Here is a 6,000-nt window from a genome sequence, read left to right on the forward strand (position 1 = left end):
AAGTTAACTCAAGCAACTCTTAACATATCCAACCCAACCAAAATTCAGTATAAGAAGGCTTAGAACCTTACCTCAGTTATGGCTTGAATTTTCCCCAGCTGATCCTTGTCTACTCCTAGCCTCAACTCTCCAAACTTCCCAGCTTAAATCCAAGCTTTTCTTCAAAGTTCTCCTTCAGGCTCAAGGCACAAGAGAGGAAGGGAGAGAGAGTACTTGAGAGATTTCTAACCTATTGTACCAAGTTCTGATCATCCTTTAGTTTCCACTAACTATAACCCTTAACTAAAATTGACTAAAATGCCCCTGAATCAACTCAACCTCCTATTGCCCATAAGGCCAGTGTGGTAATTATCCCTAAATCTCGTTAATTCTTCAAGTCGTCCTACAAATTGGCAATTAATCCTGTCATGCCCAACTAATTACCAAATATTTACCCATTGCTCAATAAACCCCAAATATACATTAAACTTCCCAAAATACCCCTAGGCTCACCCCAAGCCGGGTATTGGACCCCATTGTGACTATTCCGGTAAACTGCTCACAGGGATCGTCTCGAGTCGTATACTGCAAATATATCCACATAATAATGTGGTATTAATCATTTACTCACATATATTAACATTTATGCCCGCAACGGGCCAATATTACAAATATGCCCCGATTATCAATAATGAGCCCACATGCATATTTAATACTCATAAACATGCATATAATCATACTCATATTATCATATATATATATCATGCATGCCACATAGTCACACATTTATTCAGTTAATCACACATGTATCCAATTATGTCCTCCCGACACGCTAATCCAGGCACTAAACCCTATTAGCATTTTTGGGACATTACAACTATCCTCTCCTTATTGAAATTTCATCCTCGAAATTTATTCAAATACTTCAGAACATAAATCCCGTAAACCTGACTGTAACCACCGAGTCCAGTCTTTTACCCTTTTATCCTTCAGTAGCACTCTTATTAGAGTGACAGTCTTAATCCATAAAACCTTATCTCATTTATCATAATTCCATTAACTTTTCCTTGTGCAGTAACTCTCGCTAGAGTCCTACGGTCTCCTTACCTCATCAGCGGTGATATCATACATTTCTTTCATTGACATTGGCACCAGTAACATTCATAAGCCACCACCTATACTAGGGTAAGGCTAACTTGCAGGCCCCCAGGCTAGTCCTTAGTATGATCTCAGAACCCTTATTAAATCAGGAGTCAAAACTCCTCTTTCTTTACCAAAATATCATATTCTTTCTTGTCTGCAATATTCAGAAAAGATACAAGTCTCCCCATACTTGAAACTTGTGAACTCTTATGTCCTTTCAGATAGGCAGACACTTCTGCCCTAATAATCATAATAGCTTCATTGGTTTCCTCGAACCAATACTGAATCAGAATATTCTCTGTCTTTCATTTCATTATTTAGAACAAGTACTTCTTGCTCTCTACCTTACTATATCTTATGCCGAGTCACCCTAGTCGTTGACCGGCATTCACCACTGTGACTATTCCATCAAGGGACCATACTTGTCTTGATGCCCCAAACACTCACACATTCGATGCATAATTCTTCAAAATCTGAATCACTTCTTCAGATTGCCAGTCAATCTGAAGGTAACCAATAGTTCTAGGTTTCAATCTTATACTCTTTGTCTTCTATATCTTTTTCCAGAACTTGGAAAATAAAGGGTCTCAACCCAACACTATCAACTTCTATGTTCCACGGGGAGATATAGTCTCTTGTTGCCCAAATGCCTTATTGTGTCACTCATTCACACGAACCGAAGTGTGTTAACTCAATTCGTCGAGGTGCAACCTTTCACGTCCAACCTTCTTACTTGCCGTCTAATATGGTCCACTCTTACGGTCCACTACTACACCTTTTTACCTTCCAATATACATATATTTTTTTTAAATTTCAACATCTATTTAAATGTCCTGGTTACTGTATTCATCTAGAATCTCCACCTCAAAACCAGGCTCCATCAGATCACTTATCTGATCTTCATATTTTAATTCATCCATACTACAATAGTAGGATTCTGAACCATTCCTACAAGATCTTCTCTCTGAATTTTGTTGTCCATAGAGATACATCTGTCCACTATCCTCTACGGATACTATATCATCCTTAATCATTACTTTGTCTAACTTTACTGTAATCTGTGGTGTCCTATCCAACTAGCACATATCTTACCAACTTAGGAGGTCAACTTCCATATCAATTTTCCCTTATGCAATCAATGGTTTCCAATATGAATCACCCTTTAATTTCCACTAGGTCTTGGTCTCAAGGTTATTCCTCTACAGATGACCAAACGCTCAAATCCTCTGTGCTAATACATTCACTTTTATTCTGCAGATGCCCACACTGCACCCTAAACATGGCTATCTAGCAGTACCGTCAACTTAATGCTCCATGTATAACATTCGTGTTCTTATTCTTTCATCTACCGTGAAGCACAGACAATCATCCTTTTAGTCTATACCCGGGCGGGTCTTAGTCTTTAATGCACCGCCTTATAGTTTCATATCTTAAGCAAAGACAATACCCTTCTCGTTTCCCTTCCGTATCCATCCATTGCAAATAGATTCTAATACCATAAGGTGCCAACCAATTCTTATTCTATTTTTTGAATATCTGATACAAAACTATCCATTCAGTCTAACCTTAGGTTCTTGTGTCATCCTAATCTTGAGTGTAGCTATCTTCGAAGATGCTTCGAGTAGTAATAGACGTGTCTTGCTGGTCTCACTATACTTTTCACCCCTCAGGTGTTCATCAACAATTTCTTGGTGGCTTCTGACTAAATTCCTTCATACTTGATCCCATCACTTCCTATAATGTGACCTTGATTATCTTTGGAGAAATCGAAGTTTACACTTTCTGAAGCCCTACCAGAAACCCTGCTTTATTAGTCTTGGTATTATCAACGTAGTAGTCATTTGTGTACTGCTTCTAAATGGGAGTTGACCAATACATTCCTAACCAATCTGGATGTGGCTCATCCTTGTCATTCTTGTATTCTCTGCTTGTCGAACTTACCTATGTCGTTAAAGCATTGGTCAGTTAAGAACCTTCACTAGTAACCCATCACATCCTCGTTGGTGCAAGAAGTAATTTCAAGAATGTCTCTTTCCTTGATCCTCAGCTAGTAAGAATCAGATTGAAGATCAATCCTGAGAAGATTGTCCTATCTTGCAACTGGGAAATTGAACCCTTCATTCTCAACAGGTGATGTCAACGTGTCCCACGATATGATGCTCCGTTTGATTCATCCTTAAATCAGATACTTTCTTCAACTGAACCATTAATTCTTTCTGTTAAGCTAATATCATTCTTCATGATGTCCCTGATACCGAGTCTATCAATACCCAAAGCCTGTAGTGTACTCAACAATTCTTTGTGTACCCATCTGAAACCTTACTGGCTAATCTGATTTCCATTCAGTCAAAACGATATATTCTAGGTGATATCTATCCCCAACGTCCAGGCACCTCATAGTTACAACCGGGTCCTTCCCTTCCAAATCCAGACATTATTACCGTCTCCTGTAATCCATGGTTGTCCCACATTTAACAGATTAGCTCCTACTTAGGTTCATATAAAAACTCTCATATGACGAGCTCAATCACTTTTACCGTATACCCTTTTTACCATTAGTATTCCAATTCTTCCCCAGCAAGCACTAATATCTCAATCCCCGTCGTATAACAACCTTGAAGCATGCGCTTCATATCTGAGTCTTTTCTGGGAGATATGCAGCACCAAACTCTTCCAGTTCATTATATAATAAAGAACGAGGACTAACAAGTCAACCGGTCGCCTCCGAGGGACTAGCCTCGGGCTCTAACTATAACAAGGCAGACCAATCCTCCCTTCTCTAATCTCGGGCAATTCTCCCTAACATATTTAACTATTCCATGTAGAAAACATGCCTTCACTTAGTGTCCTCCCAGATGACGTCCCCCGCATCTGGCGCATACTAAATAACTTCACCAGGCCTCATCATTGCCCTAGTGGCTATCTTGTAAACTATAACCCTTCCTGTCAAAACCAGGATTAGTAGAACTATCAGGGGTCCTTCTTCTCTGGTTACTGGGCATTTGTCCTTACTTAATCCCGCAAATGGGAATACCATTGTCTACGCTTCTTGCCCTATGACTTTCACACTCCATATCTTATCTCTTATGTCTTTAATAACAAGACCCTCCCTACTACCCAAACATAGATGAAAATCTCATGCACTGGAGCAACACTGGTGCTCTGGGCCATCCCAGAGTTCAGTCCTTAAATAAATCATTCTGTCTGGGCCACATCCGGTGGTACCAAACCCCCAAGAGGATTAACCAACCCATCAAATTCATCAACATACTCCGTCATTGTCTTACCATTCTAAACCGAGTTCATAACCTCTTTAGTCTTTATAGTTCAAATTGCGTCACAGTAGTCTCTTTTGTCAAGTCACTGTCTGAATTCCTCCCAACCCATCATGACAACATTCCGGGTCTGGGGTACTATTGCCCACCACATCAGGGGCATTCTCCTGCCGCATGCGCATGGCGCAACTACTCTATCATGGCCTACCATTCTCATATATCAAGGACAGAGTTAATCATGCCCATCTACTGATCAGTTCCCGAGAAAACCCAAACCTTTCTTGAAAACTAAAGGATAATGCTTATAATGTCGTTCATACGATAACCCTTATCTATTTCGATCCTCAAGTTGAACCAAAACTGGTGCCCCTACTGTCAAGACATACAAAGCAGCATTTCCCTGATGGAACCCGCTGCTCAACCACCTAATTCCCTTAATCTGATCTAGTAGCCTTACCCGCATACCAGCAAACGTTTTCTGCGAATTCCAAGGGCAGATGAAGGGTTTCGACCCTAACTATCATCTACAGCCCCCACTCTAACAATGCTAGGTCCAATTAACTATCTTGAGTACATACATTCTGAATCAGTCTGCAATCACCAACTAAACCCCTCATCCTTGATGTTCATATCCAGAATCATCCCACGTGTAGGTTCAAACAATCACAATAATCACACGCACAATAAGCATATTAAAGCACCAATCTACATTACTCATGCATTCATTATCAAGTTCCATTTTTACCAAATATATTCATACACATCATGCCTTTTATACTAACATGAAGATAAGGCACATAAGTTCGATTTAAACAATTAACCACATAATCATGGCATTAAATACCTAACTGTGAGTCGAGCTTATCTTTAGCGGAGAGTGTATATGTCCAGCCAGTCTTTAGGCACCCTTAAACCTAGACCGCTCTGATACCAAGTTGTAACGCCCTGGATAACCAAGACCGTTACACTGTGTGTTTAAAATGGTGCTTAACCTACTAAGCAAGTCGTTTGAACTTAAATGTGTAATTGAAGACTAAGTCAAGGTCAAGTAATAAAAGATTTGGTCAACAAAATTGATAATTTTTCTTTAAAATATTAAGTTCATACACGGTATCCTAAAAATCAGTTTACAGATTGGTAAAAGATAAACAGATACAACTTAACCGTCCTAAGCGGCAAAATAAGGTTTAAACCTAGTTCCTCCCAAGCTACCCAACCATAGAGATCGAGCATGCTGCATATTTACACACCGCCAATGAAGCTCTCCAACTCATGGCTGGTCCAGCTATCAACTCCCTTACCTGCACCACGTAGCACTTGTGAGCCAAGGCCTAGCAAGAAAACTTAAAACAACATGTACAAATAGGCAACGGTATAAAGACACTAAATATAATTCACCAGATACAACTATCAATAGATTATGGTAACAATCCTAATAAAAGAGCAACAATAGCATTTAATCAACCTTTACCCAACCAGTCCAATTATGCAACAGAGTACAAGCATTAAACTAAACAAAAGCAAGCATATAATCTCAATCAATAATACAAGTGATTAGGTGTCGGTGTCCTTAAGCCAAGCCCTCTGCTTATTCACCTGGCCT

Source organism: Humulus lupulus, chromosome 5 (genome assembly GCF_963169125.1).
Source record: "Humulus lupulus chromosome 5, drHumLupu1.1, whole genome shotgun sequence".
Classification (NCBI taxonomy): Eukaryota; Viridiplantae; Streptophyta; class Magnoliopsida; order Rosales; family Cannabaceae; genus Humulus; species Humulus lupulus.